The following is a 23672-nucleotide window of genomic DNA, read 5'->3' on the forward strand; positions in this document are numbered from 1 at the left end:
CTAAGGACATCACAAACATCCATGCCCGAGGCAGGATTCGAACCTGCGACCGTAGCGGTCTTGCGGTTCCAGACTGCAGCGCCTTTAACCGCACGGTCACTTCGGCCGGCTATTGAGAGGTGGCACGCCAGTACCTCACTTGAACAACACTGTCAGTCATTAATATTCGCATTTTAGTTCATGATCTCGGTATTCCCCAGCACTACATTTGTGGTTTCTGACTTTTTAAATTAGGAAATTGTGGGCAGAATGTTCATACAACTGCATGTGTAGCCTGTAGAGAACTTGTACTGGAGCGGCCATGGTGGAAGCTATGGAAAACAGGGAGAGATGAGTTGTGGGCCCTAAGTGTTGAATACACGGACGTGGCTGTGCAGGTGATTCTGGGAAGTAGCACTCTGTGTATTTTACCAGACAGTGACTCGGGGGCCATGATGCTCCCTTCTTTCCACTTAGGGTCGGAGGAGGGCACCAGTTCGCCAAAAGCCGGCCGTGTTGGCCGAGCGGTTCTAGGCGCTACAGTCTGGAACCGCGCGACCGCTACGGTCGCAGGTTCGAATCCTGCTTCGGGCATGGATTTGTGTGATGTCCTTAGGTTAGTTAGGTTGAAGTACACTCCTGGAAATTGAAATAAGAACACCGTGAATTCATTGTCCCAGGAAGGGGAAACTTTATTGACACATTCCTGGGGTCAGATACATCACATGATCACACTGACAGAACCACAGGCACATAGACACAGGCAACAGAGCATCCACAATGTCGGCACTAGTACAGTGTATATCCACCTTTCGCAGCAATGCAGGCTGCTATTCTCCCATGGAGACGATCGTAGAGATGCTGGATGTAGTCCTGTGGAACGGCTTGCCATGCCATTTCCACCTGGCGCCTCAGTTGGACCAGCGTTCGTGCTGGACGTGCAGACCGCGTGAGACGACGCTTCATCCAGTCCCAAACATGCTCAATGGGGGACAGATCCGGAGATCTTGCTGGCCAGGGTAGTTGACTTACACTTTCTAGAGCACGTTGGGTGGCACGGGATACATGCGGACGTGCATTGTCCTGTTGGAACAGCAAGTTCCCTTGCCGGTCTAGGAATGGTAGAACGATGGGTTCGATGACGGTTTGGATGTACCGTGCACTATTCAGTGTCCCCTCGACGATCACCAGTGGTGTACGGCCAGTGTAGGAGATCGCTCCCCACACCATGATGCCGGGTGTTGGCCCTGTGTGCCTCGGTCGTATGCAGTCCTGATTGTGGCGCTCACCTGCACGGCGCCAAACACGCATACGACCATCATTGGCACCAAGGCAGAAGCGACTCTCATCGCTGAAGACGACACGTCTCCATTCGTCCCTCCATTTACGCCTGTCGCGACACCACTGGAGGCGGGCTGCACGACGTTGGGGCGTGAGCGGAAGACGGCATAACGGTGTGCGGGACCGTATCCCAGCTTCATGGAGACGGTTGCGAATGGTCCTCGCCGATACCCCAGGAGCAACAGTGTCCCTGATTTGCTGGGAAGTGGCGGTGCGGTCCCCTACGGCACTGCGTAGGATCCTACGGTCTTGGCGTGCATCCGTGCGTCGCTGCGGTCCGGTCCCAGGTCGACGGGCACGTGCACCTTCCGCCGACCACTGGCGACAACATCGATGTACTGTGGAGACCTCACGCCCCACGTGTTGAGCAATTCGGCGGTACGTCCACCCGGCCTCCCGCATGCCCACTATACGCCCTCGCTCAAAGTCCGTCAACTGCACATACGGTTCACGTCCACGCTGTCGCGGCATGCTACCAGTGTTAAAGACTGCGATGGAGCTCCGTATGCCACGGCAAACTGGCTGACACTGACGGCGGCGGTGCACAAATGCTGCGCAGCTAGCGCCATTCGACAGCCAACACCGCGGTTCCTGGTGTGTCCGCTGTGCCGTGCGTGTGATCATTGCTTGTACAGCCCTCTCGCAGTGTCCGGAGCAAGTATGGTGGGTCTGACACACCGGTGTCAATGTGTTCTGTTTGCCATTTCCAGGAGTGTAGTTCTAAGTTCTAGGGGACTGATAACCTCAGATATTAAGTCCCATAGTGCTCAGAGTTCGCAAAACATTTTACCTGGGCCAGGTGGTAGTCTGTCGCGAACGTAGCCAGTTGGTATAAAGTGGGTGGAGGAAGTCATTTAAGAGAGACTGTTTAATCTGAGCTTTTGTGCAAATGGTGAGGTAGGTCATAAAACTCTGAGCATTCTCTTGTTAGAAGCTGGGACGATACAGACAGAATGCCTGGTCCAAATGTTTAGTGGAGGCAAGACAGCAACTTCCCTCATGCCAGAAAGTCATCAGATTCTTTTAGCGAGCGGAAAAACATATATTTCACAGCTACGATTGTGTGGAAAGGTTAACAGCCTTCTTTCAAAAATTGGTTGGCCTGGAAAGATTAGATCTCTACATAATGGGAGACTGCGGTCCTGTCTAGGTAGGTGTTTTTTGATGTAACATGGTCATGCTTACTGTGACGATGACGCTTTCCTAGTCTAATCTTCTTTTCTCGGACAAGAGAGATTTTGAGTCGCTAATGGGCTCCTCTCAGGATGTGTAAAGCAGAGACTTGCTGCCCCCGAGTGAGAACCCCAGCGCTGTGTCTGGATTGGCTACCAGGCCAACAGGAGAGTCAAGAGGGGAGATTCAATGAGTAGACAATACATCGGTTGATTTGTAGAATGTGGAGACAGTTTCGTTTTGGCTGATTATTCCCCCTTACTACGACTTGGTGGAAAGTGGTTGTGATTCATTGTGATCTTCATCTTCTCGTCCTCCTCTGGTGGAGAACTTCAGGTCTTTCTTTAGTCGGCAGGACTTGTGGTCTTCTCAAATGGTTCAAATGACTCTAAGCGCTATGGGACTTAACATCTGAGGTCATCAGTCCCCTAGAACGTAGAACTACTTAAACCTAACTAACATACGGACACCACACACATCCACGCCCGAGGCAGGATTCGAACCTGCGACCGTTGCAGCCGCGTGGTTCCGGACTGAAGCGCCTAGAGCCGCTCGGCCACCGCCGCCAGCTCTTTTGTTGTATTATTCGTGGCGGACTAAGAGCCAGTGGCAATTTCAAACTGTACAGTGGAACTGTATGTCATCTCGGACATATAGCGTGTCACGATGGCCAACTTATTCATGCTGAGTCGGCTATCTGATGTTTGACAGTTCCACCACGTGCCTGTGAGTCAAATTGGTTTGGCAAAACCAATGAACTGCTGCACCTCACACTGAGAACTGCCGGGATTTCACGGCTCTGATAGGGAAGTTTCCCGCGTTCTAATGATCAGAACGCCAGTCCGCGTAGTTTGCAAATTTTCGTAGACGCGTCAGAACATTACAGCTGCTGCAGTGCGCCGCTCCTCGCTCACAGCAAGCCGTTTTCTGCTACAGCCTGAACCAAGGTGAACGGGTAAAGTATTACTGCACCGGCTGAAACATCCCCTTAGAAAAATTAATGAATTACTGTGCTGATAAACCTCTTACGTTATTTTATTTTCAAACAGCTGAGCAGAACTGAACGTACTCAGACATTTCTCGCTTTACTTATTCCGATCAACACTAAACTGACACACAATATTTTTAACGGAACGCAATCTGACTTTCAATAATCCCTACAAAAGAATGGCCTGACAAACATAATCTATACCTTTCATGAATCACAGCCGGCCAGAGTGGCCGAAGCGGTTCTAGGCGCTACAGTCTGGAATCGCGCGACTGCTACGGTCGCAGGTTCGAAACCTGCCTTGGGCATGGATGTGTGTAATGCCGTAGGTTAGTTAGGTTTAAGTAGTTCTAAGTTCTAGGGAACTGATGACCTCAGTAGTTAAGTCCCATGGTTCTCAGAGCCCTTTGAACCACGAGTCACTTATCTCACAAAAATCTTCGTTACTCCAACTACTGCAATACAGCGAGCGCCAATACTACCAGCTAAATAAAAGATTCTAACTACTGAAGGCACTTACTAGTGATAGGCATAGTTAGCAAATGAAAGGTTTTGATAGAGAACAAACAATGTATTTACCTTAATAATGTTCAAAAGTCATCATATATATATCAGTTCATGATATGCAGTATTACAAATTTACTCTTTCTGATGGACACACGTCCACATCGTCCGCTCTCAAAACTCCGCCATCTCTCTCCCCACATCCACCACTGCTGGCGGCTCACCTCCAACTGCGCAACGCTACGCACTGTTCACATCCAACTGCCCAGCACTACAATAGCAAATATTCCAACAATGCAAACCAGCCACAGGCTGCACACAGCACAGCCAGTGATTTTCATACAGAGCGCTACGTGGCGTTACCAACATAAAAACCTAAGCAGCCTACTTACACGGCACAAGGTTGTTAAATGATATTCACAGCTCTCTGTTCTCTGGTGAACCATAGTTTGCGGTGTACTTGGTTGTAGTTGATTCCATCTGAATAGAATTGGGCCTCACAGTCTATTCATGTAAACAGATTACATTGTAAAAGGGATTAATTCACGGGAGAACTTGTATAGCTTCCACCCCAATGAATACTTTCCCAACCAAGAACCATCACTTCTCCGATCTGTGTTTGTCATTTTTGTCATATTTGTCAGCTCGTTATAGTTATAAAGGGATTAATGAGAACTTGTCATTTTTGAAAACTTAAATACGCCACTATTCTCATTCAAATTCCCTCAACTATTCAATGTTTTTATTTTATTTTGGTGATACATAGGTACACAAGAAATTCAAGATTTAGTCTTAATAAATTAGTTAACTTGATTGTTAATTTGAGTTCTGAAACTGACTGGAGACTTAGGCAACAAAATTGCCATGACTAAATTCACCTAAATTCACTAACTTCATACACTGTACAATAAATTACCAAAAGAGATTAAAGAAATTGCAAAAATACACTTATTTAAAAGGGCAGCTAAAAAGTACCTGTTACGCAATACATTTTATACATTGAAGGATTACTTAGCTAAAACAGAGTAGGCGTTTGAAAAAAAAAATGTTACACAAATAAATAATAATAATGAGGATTATAAAACATCCTCAATTCCACATAACACCTTCACTTTGTTATTTTCCTTCTTTTTCCTCTCTAAAAATACTTATCCCCAAGCTATGCATAGCACAGTAATAATACTTCCTCCACTTGCTGAGCTCAACATATCACTCATATGGCGGAATGCTGACTCAGTTTTTCAGAATAACAAATGAGAAGTTGCGGTACAGAAAATAGCCCAGAGATCACAAGTGTGTGTGTGTGTATGTGTGTGTGCGTGTGTGTGTGTGTGTAGTGAGTGGAGTGTTATGAAACAATATGTGTATAGTGTGTGCAGTGACTGATAGTGAGATATGAGTGAACAGTTTGGCATTACGTTATTTAATAAGTTATTTATAAAAAAAATGCATTGCATACCAGGAGTAAATGATTGTCTCTAACTAGAAGTCTGTAAATTGGTCTAAACTTGTAAATACTTTGACATGTCCTAAACCCTTGTAAAACGAGATCTACGGATGAATAAAGCTACTACTACTATATACATTACTGGCCATTAAAATTGCTACACCACGACGATGACGTGCTACAGATGTGAAATGTAACGGACAGCAAGAAGATGCTGTGATATCCAAATGATTAGCTTTTCAGAGCATTCACACAAGGTTGGCGCTGGTGGCGACACCTACAACGTGCTGACATGGGGAAAGTTTCCAACCGATTTCTCATACACAAACAGCAGTTGACCGGCGTTGCCTGGTGAAACGTTGTTGCGATGCCTCGTGTAAGGAGGAGAAATGCGCACCATCACGTTTCGGAATTTCATGAAGGTCGAATTGTAGTCAATCGCGATTGCGGTTTATCGTATCGCGACATTACTGCTCGCGTTAGTCGAGATCCAATGACTGTTAGTAGAATATGGAATCGGTGAGTTCAGGAGGGTAATACGGAACGCCGTGCTGGATCCCAACGTCCTCGTATTACTAGCAGTCGAGATGACAGGCATCTTATCCGCATGGCTGTAACGGATCGTTTCGATGCCTGAGTCAACAGATGGGAACGTTTGCAAGACAACAACCATCTGCACGAACAGTTCGACGACGTTTGCAGCAGCATGGACTATCAGCTCGGAGACCATGGCTGCGGTTACCCTTGACTCTGCATCACAGACAGGAGCACCTGCAGTGGTGTACTCATCGACGAACCTGGATGCACGGATGAATCCCGGTCTGTTTACAGCCTCATGATGGTCGCATCCGTTTTGGCGACATCGCGGTGAACGCACATTGGAAGTGTGTATTCGTCATCGCCATACTGGCGTACCACCCAGCGCGATGGTATGGGGTGCCATTGGTTACACGTCTCGGCCACCTCTTGTTCGCATTGACGGCACTTTGAACAGTGCCCATTACATTTCAGATGTGTTACGAACCGTCATTCGATCCCGGCGAAACCCTACATTTCAGCAGGATAATGCACGACCGCATATTGCAGTTCCTGTATGGGCCTTTCTGGACACAGAAAATGCTCGACTGCTGCCCTAGCCAGCACATTCTCCAGATCTCTCACCAATTGAAAATGTCTGGTGAATGGTGGCCGAGCAACTGGCTCGTCACAATACGCCAGTCACTACTCGTGATGGACTGTGGTATCGTGTTGAAGCCGCATGGGCAGCTGTACCTGTACACGCCATCTAAGCACTGTTTGACTCAATGCCTAGACGTATCAAGGCCGTTGTTACGGCCAGAGGTGACTGTTCTGGGTACTGATTTCTCAGGATCTACGCACCCAAACTGCGTGAATATGTAATCACATGTCAGTTCTAGTATAATATATATGTCCAATGAATACCCGCTTATCATCTGCATTTCTTCTTGGTGTAGCAATTTTAATGGCCAGTAGTGTATAAAAGTTAGGGTGAAGTTCGCGATTTGAAGGTTATTGAGAAGATAATACTGTTCTTCATCTAAAGATAATAACATTTAGCATCTCTCGGACATCGTATACTTATGATTAAAGCAAGTGAGAGCTTGCAGTATGTTCATACTCTTCTGTATTTACCGTTTTCTTAAGTGCAATAAGACGATCATACCCCAACCACGAAAAACGCCCCCATATGTAACACCACATCCTCTATAATTCAGTGTTGGCACTACACATGATGGCAGATGAGTCTCTCCAGGCATTCGCCAAACTCAAATCTACGGCGCTTAGAGTGACTCATTACCCCAAAACACTCGTTTCCAGTCATCCACTGTACAGTTGCGGCGCTTGAAACTTCTTTATTAAATATTTTACTTAAACTGCTGAGCGAAATTGAATGCAAGTGAACCTACTTTATGATGCGTCGGCATACGGCATTGGGGCCGTCTTCGCGCACCAGGATGCCGATGGCTCCGAAAAGCCCATCGCTTATGCCTCCAAGACGTTGACCCCAGCACAACGGAACTACTCACAGATTGAATAGGAGGCCCTGGTGATCGTGTTCGCCGTCCAAAATTTTCATACCTATCGCTTTGGGGCAAAGTTCACCCTCCTGATGGACCATAAACCGTTGCTTACACTTTTCGGACCCCACTCTCACCTTCCAGAGCGGACGGCTCAACGTCTCCAGTGCTGGGCATTGTTTTTACGTAATTACGCTTACACCATCCGGAATAATCCTACCGCCCACCATGCTAATGCGGACGTTTTGTCACGTCTCCCAGCAGGCCCCGATCCTGCCTTTGACCAACAGGAGGTCCTCTGCTTTCACATTTATTCCGCCCGCCGGGTTGCGCTGGACAGTCTTCATCTTATGGCTGGTGACTTTGCTGCGGCTACCCGCTGCGACCCTGTCTTGTGGCAGGTTCCCAACTACGTGGTCCACTGGTGGCCGCCGTATGTTACTCATCGGATGCAGCCCGATTTCGGCCCTTGGCGCCACATGTCCCACAGGCTCTCCGTGGTCGATGATGTCCTTCTGTTGGCCACGGAGTCGGATGCCCACCGAGTGGTCATCCCTCCGGAATTGCGGCTTCGGGTGCTCTGTTTGTTACACCGCGTGTACAGGTGTATGTCCCGTATGAAAGTTTTGACTCGCCGGCATGTCTATTGGCCGGGCATCGATGCCGATATTAAGCGCCTGGTCCGTGGTTGCACTGCCTGTGCACGTCACCAGGCGAGCCCCCCCTCAGTCGTTTGCACCCTGGCGTGCGCCTCACCGGCCCTGGGATCCCATCCATATCGATTTAACGGTCCCGTTTTTGGGGTCCATGTGGTTACTCATCGTTGATGGCTACTCCTAAAACCCATATGTTGTCTGCATGGCATCCACCACCACAGAGGCTACACTCACGGCCCTGGCCAAGGTTCTCGCCATTGACGGCCTGCCACACACGTTGGTCTCCGATAATTGTCCCCAATTCACGGCGTCCTCCTTCAACGACTTCTCTCAGGCCAACGGTATCTAACATGTCCGTAGCCCCCCTTTCCACCCTTCATCCAATGGCGAGGCGGAGAGGCTTGTCTGCACTTTTAAACACCAGTTGACTGAGGCGGTCGACACATCTCCAACCACGTCGGCCCTCACCCTGTTTTTGAGCACCTATCGCACTACGCCAATTGACGGACGCAGTGCGGCAGAGCTCCTTCATGGGCGACAGTCGCGGACCCTGCTCCATTTTTTGATCCCATCCTCGTCACCAAAATGTTGTACTCATTCTTATCATGTCAACACTGACCCACAATATTCTAGTGCGACGCAATCTGACTGCTCAAAAAAGCGATAACCTGACTTCAAATAGTTAATTCAGAAGAATGGCCCTGACTAAAAAGAAATCGTAACGATAAACTATACATTTCATTAAGCACTTACCTCACAAAAATCTTCATTACGCGAACTACTGCAATACAGAGATGTGTGGGTTATAAAAGCTCCTCCACCACTGCAGCCCGTTCTATTCAACTGCTTGCGCGCAGTCATTGTGTTAGCTGGACTGCTGGCACTCACGAGTTACTTCTTCCGCTGCTTTCACGCGATTTTTTACAGCTATCCTCCGTAATGTTAGACGGTCCCTGTCCGTCAGTACTTAAGGTCTGCCTGGTTTGATTCAACTGTGGCTGTTCCTTCGTGTTTACAGTTCACAACCACATCGCAAATCTACGTACATCTACATTTAAACTGGATGATGGTGGCACACAGATGGTACAATTTTTATTAACAATGAAACCCTTCCAGCTGTACTCAAGATTTTATATTTATTTGGCTACTAGTTTCGAAGTTGCTTCAACGCTATCTTCAGGTCCGTACACTTTAATGAAATCAATTGTGTTAGACCAACACCTGCTCCACATAGATGGCGGGCATCCATGTGGACCACGTGTTGGTCTCACCGCGGACTTCTAATACTCAGCCACACACAATTGATTTCAGCAAAGTGTACGGACCTGAAGATGGCGTTGACGCAACGTCGAAACTAGTAACCAAATAAATATAAAATCTTTAGTACAGCTAGAGGAGTTTCATTTTTAATAAAAACATCGCAAATAGTCGACTTGTGCAACTTTAGATGTGTTGAAATATCCCTGTTGGATCTTTTACTTAGGTGATATCCGATGACTAGCCCACGTTAAAAGTCAGAGAGATCTCGTGACCGTCCCATTCTGCTGATACTGCCTCTCTGCTGACACACAATACTCAGGCACCTCCTTTTATACTGACGAATCCGAGTCTCGTTAGTGATCACTTCGGAATTAGACAAGGATGATCGGGTACTTTCACCGAGTAGTGTATATTTTGCGTTTATTGTTTCCTTTCTTACTGCTTTGCACTTATTGGTACTGAAGCAATTAAAAAGGAATCGCTCTTGTTGTTACGATCAATAGCAATGTATGTCTGGGCTGTAACATTAAATGTTTTATATTGTAGCAAACAAAAAATAATTTTAGAAAGATGTACCTTCCACCTCTTTGTAAAGTCGTGTTGACCTCAGTAAACACATATACCAGCTAAGTAGCGATGCGATGCGAAGTGGAAGTTCGCACGCTGAGCGATATCCTACACTCATGCTCATAAATTGAGGATAATTTCAGCATGTGGTGCCACACAACGTGGCACTACACAAAACTGGCGCTAATAGCATAGGCACATAGGGAACACACACGACACACATCTGTAAGTCCACGGACTGCTGATAAGTTTAGAAAACCGTCGCTAAACACATGAGCTACAAAACGCCACTGTTTCCTTCGCATGTACCTCTACATCAAAATGGGATATGATCTCCATGCACACGTACACAGGCCGCACAACGGATTGGCGTACTCTGGATCCGGTGGTCGAGCAGCTGCTGGGGTATAGCCTCCCATTCTTGCACAAGTGCCTGTCGGAGCTCATGAAGTGTCATAGGGGTTTGAAGACGTGCAGCGATACGTCGACCGAGAGCATCCCAAATGGGGTTTAGGTCTGGAGAACAGGCAGGCCATTCCATTAGCCTGATATCTTCTGTTTGAAGGTACTCCTTCACGATGGCAGCCCGGTGGGGCCATGCGTTATCATCCATCAGGAGGAAGGTTGGACCCACTGCACCCCTGAAAAAGCGGACGTACTGGTGCAAAATGACGTGCCGATACACCTGACCTGTTACAGTTCCTCTGTCAAAGACGTGCAGGGGTGTACGTGCACCAATCATAATCCACCCCACACCATCAAATCACAATCTGCATACAGGTCTCTTTCAAGGACATTAAGGGGTTGGTATATGGTTCCTTGAAAACCCGGCGAGAGTCACCGTTCAGTCTATACCTGGACTCGTCCGTGAACATAACCTGGGACCACTGTTCCAATGACCATGTACTGTTTTCTTGACACCAAGCTTTACGGGCTCTCCTGTGACCAGGGGTCAGTGTAATGCACCTTGAAAGTCTCCGGGTGAATAGACAATGTCTGTTCAGTCGTCTGTAGACTGTGTGTCTGGAGACAACTGTTCCAGTGACTGCGGTAAGGTTCCGAGCAAGGCTACCTGCAGTACTCTGTGGCCGTCTGCGGGCACTGATGGTGAGATATCGGTCTTCTTGTGGTGTTGTACGCTGTGGACGTCCCGTACTGTAGTGCCTGGACACATTTCCTGTCTGCTGGAATCGTTGCCATAATCTTGAGATCACACTTTGTGGCACACGGAGGGTCCGTGCTACGACCTACTGTTTGACCAGCCTCCAGTCGCTCTAGTATTCTACCCTTCATAACGTCATCAATGTGTGTTCTTTGAGCCATTTTCAACACACAGTCACCATTAGCACGTCTGAAAACGTCTGCACACTTACTCGCTGTACCGTACTCTACTTGCACCAACACACCTCTTTGTGAATTGCTGCCAGCGCCACCGTGCGACGACCTCAGGTCAAATGCACCGCATGGTGATTTAAACCCGGAAACCACCCACCAGAGCGTTGTTTCACCATGTATCAGCATTATCCTTAATTTATGAGCATGAGTGTAGTTACGTCACAGGTTTCTTGTAATTGGCAACAGCAGGTAGTCCACCAACGTAGCGTCGCTAGTCATCAGAATAAAAAGTTCGATCTACCGACATTAACTTGCTGTTAAGCAGAGCCAACTTTGACGTCAATTAACATTCCAGGCTTATCTTAAGAGAGAACATGCCTTCCAGTTTCTTTAGGCAATAACCACAAAGCACTCGTAATTCACGAGGTTGCTAGCGTCGCAACGGTATCAAAGCGGAAGCGACCGTTACAGTGAGGAAACCAGCGCTCCATTTCAGGCGAGAAACAGCTGGCTTCTGTAGCCTCCTATGAGCGCGATAAAAATGCAGGCGGGCCGTGTAACACAGTGATGGCTCCTCAGGCTGTAAACATTTCGGAACACCTCTGTTTATTTTGGTTCGCTGTGTCTCCGCCTCCCATACGTCTCCGGCATAGTTGCACCGCGGCAATAAATCTCCAGTCTCTTTAATAGCATACATCGGACGCATTCCAGCCGTGGCTGGAGACTGGAACGGCCGCTCCTGGAGGCAAAGGCAGCGTCCCGTCTCATCGCAGCAGACCCACCACAGCGACACTCACGTGCTTGCAACACCGCTTTTGGAAGACGGAACTCCAGTTTCGGTGGCCGATTTTTGCTTCAGCGTTTGTGTGTTAGGCATGAAATGAAAGTGCACATCCGACCAAATATCAGTGATAAAGTGCCTTACTCTTTTTTCGAACTAAGTGCATAACTGGTATATCTTCAGTGAAAATTTCTTGACTATTTTCTCCTTGTTCATACGAAAATTTTGAGCCATGCATGAATAATTATGCAACGTGATTATTTAACTGATATACTGAGAAATAGGAAAGGCTTTTATAGCGCATCAATTAATTTAAGGGAAGCCTGGGCATTTATAAGTGAATGCAACATTGCAATGAAGACATTAACTTGCTCTAACGATCTAAGGTACATCTGCATCGTCTCTTATAGACAGGATACGTGCAACGAGGATATAAACCTCGCTTTGCACTGTCTAACAGCTATTCACGAGGAACAATAGTTATAAATATGAGGATGAGAACAGATATCATCTTCATACATATATAGTTAAGGCTCACCGGCCATTTGACCATCTTCTTCTGTGCGGATGCACAGACAGTACCCGAACTCTTACGGGAATCGGCAGTAAAGCCATGAGTTAAGAGTATAATGGGCAGGGGCACTATGAATATAGTGCGGGACAATAAGTTGCGAATGTGCGTCTCACGGGAGGTGTGCCAGAGATAAGTTCCTGCAGTCGCACATCCTCTGTGTCCTCGGTGGCTCAGATGAATAGAGCGTCTGCCATGTAAGCAGGAGATCCCTGGTTAGAGTCCCGGTCGAGGGACACATTTTCAATTGTCCCCGTTGACTTATATCAAAGCCTGTATGCAGCTAATATTTTCAAAATATTTCTGCTGATGACAGCTTATCTGAAAAACTGTTCTGCTGAAGGCAAAATATGTCTAGTAGAGTGTGCTGGGATCAAATATCGATATAAATAAGAATACATGAGCATTTGTGAAGAATCTAGGAAAACATTTTCAGAAATTACTGTGGAATCAAAAGAATTAAAGAGAAACTTAATATTCAATAAATAAGCGAAAGATTGCACTAACATAACACAATTGTCCTCTAAAAGACTACGTGAAGTACAGTTCTACAAAGCATTTGAATCACAACAGAAAGGAACTCCGTACAGTTTTCAATTCCTGCCCTAATAATGAAAAAGTGGAACAGTAACATGTGTCATGGCCTGCTTTCACGGATGAATAAATAAAATTCCGACACTGACCCTTGAACATCGAATTTCACCTTGGTCATAAGGTCGGTCCATCTGTAAAGTTTAAACCTCTGTGAATAAAATCTTACGCCAATGCATGCTTGCAAGCAACAATCTCACCATAAATTCCTGTACGTTGCAGCATACAAACGGCCATCGAAATGTATGATAACAAGACGTTGTCGAATTAGTGCAGGCAGCGTTTTCGTGATGCATCTCGTCGCAACGAAACCAGTGTGTTTTGTCTGGCAGTCCACATGGGCAAGCTGTCCACAACTCTGACCGCTGACAACAAATCGATCAGACAGCTACTGCTCCACAGAATGGCGTATAAATATGCTTTCTCTATGCATTCTACACCTATGGCACTCGTGGAGGTATAACAAGGGGAGTTATAATAAAGGGAGACGGCGCTACAGTTACATTCTACACTTCTTTGACGTTGGCGCCGCAGTACTGGATGCCACAAAACATTAGCACAGTACTGTTTACGACTGCTTATTGTTCTTAATTTCTATAGCGTGCACGCAACTGTTTTTTAAATACTAAATGTTAATGTCCTTTTGTAAAGAACGCAGTCTCTGGAAAGCATTTTCAGACGTTTTTCTGGTATTATATGAATATTTGATCCAGTACTACGACACATTTAGCCTTGTTCGTGTAACTTTCTTTTTGTTATACGTTTCGAATTAACGAGATGAGAAGTATGTAACGTAAAAAGCTGCTTTCAGACTCCACCATTATACTGAATACGAGCTGACGGAACTGATGTTCAGTCCACGACCTCTTCCCGAAAGTAACGAGAACATATACTGCAATGTTTGGTCGGTTTCCAGTCTTTACTTTTCACAGCGTTCATTCAGCGAGTCCTTTAAGAGGGACTGATAGGAAATCTGAAGTCGGCTGACAAAAATAAAATCACTACAGAAAGCAATCAGCGCGACCAAAATTTAAGTGCATAAAACAAAATATTGCACGAACGAATCCAGTCACGAATGTGATTTTTTTTTCATTTTAGACAACAGAGAGGTCCAGAAAAATGTAGACAATTTTTGATAGTTAACATCTTTGGAGCAAAATCACATAGCGTGCAGTTTTTCACAGGAGCATAATCCATCACTTTCTCAACAGATAATGAGCTCGTTTTCCAGCAGATGACTGCAGCAATGAATGAAATAACATTGTCGTTTGAGCAACGCGAGGCCGTATTGAAGTGGTATTGGAAGCACAGAAACATGATGGAGGTACAACGGCAATGTCATAATGCGTACGGAACTCAGTCGCCAACACGTACAACAGTTTATCTTATTCGGAATAAATATGAAGCCAATGATACTGTTAAGGGTGTGCATAATCAGAGGTCTGGCCAACCAAAAACATCAACAAGTTTGGCGTCCAGCGCTGCTGTATTGCTACATTTTACTAGGTCACCTCAACAATCTGTGAACCATGGTGCACGTGAAAGAGGGGTTATCCGATCAAGCTTACGACGAATCCTGAAGGCTGCAAAGTGGAAAGCGTACGTTCCAAAATTGCTGCGAGCTGTGATCGAGAACGACCTGAATCGAAGGATGGATCAGTTTGAGTGGATGGATGGTTTGCTGAGATGGTTATTTGGTCTAACGAGGCGCAATTCAAACTGAACCTTGGATGTGAGGTCCGCCATTTATGCAAACACCGTTTTTTCTCAGTGCCCAAACATGTTTCGCCACCACTGTGCCATCATCAGTGGGTTTTCGTTTTTATTTATTTTGTAATGTGAACATTTTTGTTAAATGATTATTAAATTATGTGGATGTTTAGTTCAAACAAGATATCGTTTCTTTTTGTAAATACCTTTACATTTGGTGTGCATGAATTTACCGGATCAGCTGTGCGTTAATTACTACAGGTAGCGTGTCATCTGCAGCCAAACGACGTTAATGAGAAAATTTTTTGCTGGGAGTCAACCTATCTTCTGGAATGTAATTTAGTTTTTCGCGATGTTTTCGCGCCTATATTTGTTTTTACTTACGTTTTCGTGTGGCAATCACTTTCATTCACGAACGAGTGTAGCGCGAGAACATAGCGACAAACTAAATTACATTCTAGAAGATAGGTTAACTCCCAGCAAAAACTTTTTCATCAACATCGTTTAGTGTGATCCGGAAAATTCATGCACACCAAATGTAAAAGTATTTACAAAAAGAAACGATCGATTGTTTGAACTAAACATTCACATCATTTTATAATCATTTAATAAAAATGTTCACATTACAGAGTAAATAAAAACGAAAACCAACTGATGATGGCACAGTGGTACCGAAGCATGTTTGGGTACTGAGAAAAGACGGTGTTTTGCATAACTGGCGGCGCTCACATCCAACAATTTTAATTGCAAATACGGTCAACACAAGGAGCTGCAAATCAAAATGAACACTACTGTAAACCACCACAACTGCGCGTGCTGTGCTCCTGGAAACCTCATGTTCACGGGGACAAACATGTTAATCTATTGCGTGTTAATGTGTGATGTGGTCTGTCATCGCGCGGTTTGATTGGCCCCAACTCTCTTTGAAGGTTTAGTAACTAGTGAGATCCATTTTCATATGCTGCAAATATCGATTTTACCTGCCATTCGAGAGGTGTTCGGAAATGAAAGATTTTTTAAATGCGAACATTTTAGGTTATTCTTTACCGTGACTGTTATTGACATTAAATGAAAGAACAAGATTACTGTTACCAGTCACCGTATTATTTATTTCCACGACGTGTTTCAAAGGTTTAAACCTCCATCATCGGGTGGATTTACATTAGTTAGTATGACATTTGTGTATGTGTTGTCCAAAAAATCGTAACACAACACACACAAAAATTTCATACTAACTAATGTAAATCCAGCCGATGATGGAGGTTTAAACTATTGAAACGCGTCGTGGAAATAAATAAAGCGGTGACTAGTAACAGTAAACTTGTTGTTTCATTTAATGAAAGATTTTACCTACAACAAGATGGCGCATTGCCTCACTACCACAGAAATGTCAGAGCCTACTTGTATGAAAATCTGCCTGGACGATGGACAGGTAGAAGAGGAGCTGCTGAGTACCCAACACGGTCTCCAGACATATCACGCATTGACTCCTACCTGTGGAGGACCTTGAAAAATGAAGTTTATCAGAAGAGCCAGCTGCACTGAGCAAGCTATGAGAAACTATCGACGCATCCTGTGCGGCTATCACACCAGTAACACTGACAGCCGTAGTTCAGCCAACAGTTCAACGGCACCGAATTTGTTTGGGTGCTAATGGGAGTTACTTTGAACACATAAAATAATCTTCTCCCCGTGCAAGAATCGTGACGGTACGTCATTTTGTTCCATTAATATTGACTTTCAAAGAGTGTCTACATTTTTCAGAACCCCTCAGTATAATCCCAATGATGAGTACACTCCTAAATGACGCAAGTACACTCCGAAGCTGAGTGGTCAACGTAGAACAGCTGCTATGTGGAGGACCGAGGTTCGATTACCAGTACTGCCAGGGATTTTTCCTTGGCGGGAGGGCTGGTACGGGGTGTACTCAGTCTCGTGAGGTGAAATGAGGAAGTACTTGAACTGTGGGCTCCAATGTCTGGAATGTACGAAAAACAGTCAGGAGAACGGTGTGATGATAGCATGTCCCCCCATACAGCATCCGCAAGACGCTGCAAGGCAGAGGGCGAGGATGACACGGTGGCCCTTAGGCCTTCACGGCCTCACGAAGAGATAACCTTTTTTATTTTTTTATTTTTTATGACGCAAGCTGGCATTTTTTATCAAAATACTTCCACCAGAAACTAACTTTTGGGGCAAATTACAAGGCAGACCTCGGTTTCAAGTTTGTGACGTCATGACAATTCCCCTTAATACACCTCCATGCATACAGTCTATCTACGAAACTGCCAACGACTAAAAACTCGCGTAGGGGTAAATGATTTGAAAAGATATATTATAATGGACAACTTTCAAGCTGTTTTACACGAATGATGTGCATAATTCAGCTGTCGATATTTCCTAAGCACTGTGACTTGAGGTCATCAGTAGCTTATAGGCTTTTTAGTAAAAATATTGTATGGTTTCTTTGTAAATGTCACTGAACTCGCAAGGAGGAGGCGATTGTTCACGAAAAGATGTTTAAGAACTCATTCTCAAGTATTAATGCGTAACTGTTTTCATACACCCACCTTATCATGTCCGTTCGCAAGTGAAACATTATTGTACACAAACATTTTGAAGCTTGAGATGGTTAGAAAACTTCTGATACGTTCTTAGTCTTGTTCACAGAGCTAGCGAGTTTTGTCTCACTAACCACGGACTGTTCGAGAGTATTTATCGCTAATAGACGGAGTGAGTGTAGCAGTATACAAATTTTTCAACTGCGCAGAATATAATGCCTTTACTAATCAGATCTATTCTGCTAATTCATAATGTGTTTGAGCATTTGTGTGCTTCCTTTCAAGCAATAAAGATAAAACGTGCTTCTTCTCAATCAAATAAAGGAAATGAAAAACTTCCCTGTCAGACCAATACATTCTTTCGTTCAAGTCAAACGCTCACTTTTCCATCATCCAGCATTTATGACAACAAGCACTAACCTGACTACTTAGTAGCGACTGAAATGAGCAAAAGAGTTTGCTTGGAGTGAAAATAGATTTTGGGCACTGAAATACGACAAACAAATACGTATTTCCACAACCAGAATTGGAATGGTTTTCATGAACAATCAGAAGTTTTGGTATTGTACATTTTGTTTATAAAATACCGTATCTGGGAATCGAAATATATCTGGGTTAAGTGAATTTCCTTGATAGTAGTGTCTATTACATTTATAACAGCTTTCGATACTGAATTATAACTCAGCTGAACTGAACTGAACGATAAATTCTATGCTTGTTGAAATTAATAAAAGCATTTGTTTTGCGCTACTGCATCTATGTGTAACATGTAGCAATAAGGGTTCGTTCTCACATTATCTATTTTAAAATAAAGTAAATAATTGAAAACAAAAGAGGGAAGTAATTATCCAAATTGCACTATATTTCTCGTACTGTCTATTAAATATGCATTCTGTAATCAGTATGTTCCATAATAGCCGAAATTTTATTACAGATTTTTCACATTACACTTCACTATTCAGTATATATTTATAGCTCTCTTGATTTTAATTGTGTCGTCAGTTTTATTAAAAACAATTCATTTAAAAAAAACGCGATTACGGTACCTACGAAGTCTGTATTTTGTATTAGACTTGACATACTTCACATAAAAACCCCTTTTCTCCACGTTTTAAAGAATAATTTCCTTTTCCAAAACTAATTTCTTTGGAAAGTTATTATCAAAACTTTTCAAACGTAGAATAATTTTTTTGTAAAAGTGAATAAGATTTAAATAACCAATACAGTGTTCTCGTAACCCTAATTCTCATGTTTCTAAAAAGGATATTTCTCGCGAAATTAATGTGCCAGTTACAAAATTATTGTAATTCACAAAGGTTTTCTTTTTTTGTGAGAATTCTTGCGGGAAATGTGAGATTATAAATATGGGCGTTGCGTGCCAATTCTGATTGTTTTAATTCCTGGCCTGTAAAGATGCTATGTCATTCAGTGATTGACTTACTACTTGAAAGACTGTATGTCACTCGTCTGAAGATGTCATCTTACCTACTGACCTGTAGAGGTTGTGTTGTGAAGAACTGATCTGCTGTTAATTAATGACGAAAAACGCAAGCTAATATGTTTCAGTCACTACATAACAAACCAGGGTTTGGCTAACTGTGTTCCGCGTAACGCTAATGTCCGCTGGAAGTGAGTTAAGTGATCAGCGAAAATCTGTTAATAACATGGCCTTGTTACCCCCGACATTTTGATGATACTAATTATTTTTTTAAACTGTTATTATGATTTCCGTTAACTATTTGTAAACACCATAGCTTATTTTAGATACGTCCACAGCTAAAAAAACTTCATGTTGAGTAAAAAACACCGCTGCAGCTGTATGGTGGCTTTTTTTAAACAGCACGTTCAGTTTCGTAATGTTAGTTACATCATCAGGTGATGGGATGCTGTTGAAATTAAACTTCCACCCAGCCGGCCGCAGTAGCCGAGCGGTTCTAGGCGCTTCAGTCTGGAACCGCGCGACCGCTACAGTCACAGGTTCGAATCCTGCCTCGGGCATGGATGTGTGTGATTCGTTAGGTTAGTTAGATTTAAGTAGTTCTAAGTTCTCGGGGACTGATGACCTTTGACGTTAAGTTCAAAAATGGTTCAAATGGCTCTGAGCACTATGGGACTTAACAGCTGTGGTCATCAGTCCCCTAGAACTTAGAACTACTTAAACCTAACTAACCTAAGGACATCACACACATCCATGCCCGAGGCAGGATTCGAACCTGCGACCGTAGCAGTCGCGCGGTTCCGGACTGCGCGCCTAGAACCGCGAGACCACCGCGGCCGGCAGACGTTAAGTCCCATGGTGCTCAGAGCCATTTGAAACTTTCATCCCGATTCCTAGAATTTCCCTCCATTCTAAAAACCTTGTGGCAAGCCCCGATACACAAATGTAGAAAGGGGCCAATAGCCGGAACCAAGCTAAATGGATCGGACGAGCTGAGTACAGGGCAGCGCCGCGGATGACCGCAGCGGTCAGCCTGGGCTGGAACTCATTGACTGCATTAGGTCTTCAGTGATGAGTCTCTCTTCGAACTGAACCTTAGTCACCAGCGATGACGTGTCTGGAGACGCCCTGGACAACAGTGGCATACCAAACTAACTGTCGTCCGCCACAGAGCCCGACAACCAAGAGTGATGGTCTAGGCCGCCACTTCTTCTCTCAGCAGGACCTCTATGGTTGTCCCCCGCGGCGCCCTTACAGCACAGCGGTACGTCGAAGATATTCCATGCCCCATTCTCTTGCTCTTCATAGCAAGCCATCTTGGGCTTACATTTCATCAGGATAATACCCACCCATACACGACGAGAGCTTCTACTGCTTGTCTTCGTGCTTACCAAGCCCTACCTTGGCCAGCAACGTAGCCGGATCTCCCCCAATTGGGAACATTTGGTGTATTATGGGAAGGACCATCCAACCAGCTCGTGATTTTGAAGATCTAACGCGCCAGTTGGACGGAATTTGGCACGAAATCCCTCAGGAGGACATCCAGCAGCTCCATCAATCAATTCCAGGCCGAATAACTGTTTGCATAAGGACCAGACGTCGACCTACGCCTTATTCACTTGCTCAACTTGTGAAGCTCTTTTTCTTGAAGAAATCATCTAATTTTTCTGAATCTATAATCATTTGTTTGTCCAGTCTGTACAGGTACATCACATCTACCGATTTCCGTCTGCCTCTGACCTTTAAATTGTCTTTCTGTAATGGACCTTTGTGTATATTTGTGTTTGAATCCCTGGTCACGAACAGGTGTGTGGTATCAATGGCAACGATGCCACGGCGTATAAAAGTTCTTAGGTTGGCACTACCACGAGACACCGACGACAGCGCCCTCTACGCGGTGCTGTGGAGCTCTGCGAGCTCCGCTAGAGATTCTCCTCATTTTGATCTAGAGCAGACGGGACACTTAGCTTCAGTTTGAGTCTGTCCTCATCTGACCAAGTTATGTATGCCTCTGTATACAGGGTGAGTCACCTAACATTACCGCTGGATATAGCATGTGGACGTAATGTGCTGTTCCAGTCTCTTCTGTACCTAAGGTCCATCACCGTTCCCTTTGGATCCCTACGTAATTCGGTGCTCTCCGATACACACGATCGAACGGCGGAAGAGTGGTACTCAAGCGTCAACTTTAGGTTGCAATATCTCCGGATGTAATAAACATTTTACAATGCAACAAACGGCACTGATTACGTATTTGTTTATATGTTCAGATGTGCTAACAAAACTAACGGGGTTCCATTTAAAAAAACGTAGGTTTGTGTTAAAGAACATACTTCCGTGCATTTTTGTATGGTTTGTATTAAACAATTACACTAGCCCCTCTCCTCACGTTCGGTCTGTGGAATCGGTTCGTCAGTACTTGATGTGGTTTACGAAATATATCCAGCGGTAACGTTAGGTGACTCACCCTGTATATATTCAGGCTCCAGTAAACCACTTTTACTTTCTTGCAGTACCGACGTGTATTACCTTTTCCTGCTCCTGCTCCTACCCACGCGCCGCCTTCCAGGCGGAATACAAAAAGGTGGACGGTCCCAGCCACAGAGCTGGCGGCGTAACCTCACTTTGGACTACTTAAAAATATTTAATGACGTAAAAATATAAATAACATACCCATAAAATATTTTTATGAAATACAGCATTTTTTCTTTGTCTGTTGTTGTTAAAGTAATTTATATTGATGGAGACACACTTATGTATTTAGATTAACGGTTTCAACCATCATAAGTACTCGTTTTCATGTGTAAAAATAAATATTAAAACTTAAGTATACTGTAACGTACGAAATATAAATTCATCTGCTGCACGAAACGTGGGAGAAAGTAGTGGCCAGCGACGGCCACTATTGTAAGTCGTAATCTTTTTTTTAATTTCTTTCACAATGAAGCCCAGAACTTTGAGAAAAGACGGCGGAAGCAAAGTTTAGGACCTAATATTTCCGAATTCCCACTCCGGAACAGAACGTCCCTTCAAACCAACAATCTGGATTCGAGTACCAGCCACTCTTATATGACAAAATATTAGTGAACCCTCAAAAGAACACACTGATCGCCATGGAGCGCTGCAGATGGTGAAGAACTGGTAGCAGGCGTTCATGTGAGCTTTCAACGCTGCCAGTCGGTTGTATGGAATCATCCCAGTAAGATGAATCAATGTGGAAACTGACACAATAATTCAAAGAAACGTTCGCGTTTGGACGTGTCCTAGACACACTGTGAATGAAAATGCATCATTTTTTGACGCATTAACGCGGACTGTCCAGTATGTGTACTAGGAATGGCGTATCAAGGAAAAGGAGCTTAACAACACAAGTGGCGTGAAAAGATCACAGGGACTGGAGACGAGTGTCAGCGACAGTGGGTTTGAACCTCGGTGGCAACTGCTGCTGTTAGTAATTGTTAGTCCGTCTCAACCAGTTTCCGAGCAATCATTGCGTGGGCAGCTGCATACAGCGGACATTTGGAGTCGGATACCTCGCGAAAAGCCATTGTTCACAGTGACACATGAAGTTGTATATAAATGTTCATCTACATCTCTATGGATACTTTGAAAATCACTCTTAGGTGCCTGGTAGAGTGTTCATTGAACCACCTTCACAATAATTCTCTATTATGCCTCTCGGACAGCGCGCGAAAAAAAAAACTAACACCTATATCTTTCCGTGTCCGCAGCTCGTGGTCTTGCGGTAGCGTTCTCGCTTCCCGCGCACTGGGTCCCGGGTTCGATTCCAGACGGGGTCAGGGATTTTCCCTGCCTCGAGATGACCGGGTGTTACTGTGTCGTCTTTATCATCATCATTCATCCTCATTACAGTCGGAGAAAGGCAATGGCAGACCACCTCCGCTAGGACCTTGCCTAATCAGCGGTGCGGGTCTCCCGCATCATCCCCTACGCACCTCGGAGTATGGGACCTCATCATCATCATATCTCTCCGTGCGAGCTCTGATTTCCCTCATTTTATTATGATGATCGTTTCCCCCTAAGTAGTTCGGCGTCAACAATATATTTACGCATTCGGAGCAGAAAGTTGGTGATGGGAATTTCGTGAGAATATCCCGCCGCATCGGAAAATGCCTTTGTTTTAATGATGTCCACCTCAAACCTTGTATTATGTCCGTGACAATCTCTCCATTATTTCTCGATAATACAAAACGTGCTGCTCGTCTTTGAAATTTCTCGATGTACTCTGTTAATCCTATCTCGTAACGATCCCACACCGCGCAGCAGTACTTCAAAGAGGACAGACAAGTGTAGAGTAGGCAGTCTCTTTAGCAGATCTGTTGGATATTCTAAATGTTCCGCCAATAAATCGCAGTCTTTGGTTCGCCTTATGCACAACATTTTCTACGTGTTCGTAATCGTAATTCCTAGGTCTTCAGTAGATCAAACAATATAGTAACACGACTGTAGAGGAATGGAGGCATGAGTTTTGTGGACCGAATGTGGTGTCGTCCGAAGAGTAATGTTCCATGTTAAAGTTGATACCTCACGATGCAACCACAAATTAAGGACAGTCGGTGACAGACTCAGCCAGGAATGATAGACGCCGGAGAGGACGCAGCCTCAAGACGTTCGGTCCGCTGAAAGTCTACCAACGTCGAGCGCAGAGCCGCTCGTCCCACTCTTAGATTGCCCTCTCTGTCATTCAGTGCCATTAAAGCAATAAACAGT

The sequence above is a fragment of the Schistocerca americana genome, chromosome 1 (genome assembly GCF_021461395.2).
Source record: "Schistocerca americana isolate TAMUIC-IGC-003095 chromosome 1, iqSchAmer2.1, whole genome shotgun sequence".
Classification (NCBI taxonomy): Eukaryota; Metazoa; Arthropoda; class Insecta; order Orthoptera; family Acrididae; genus Schistocerca; species Schistocerca americana.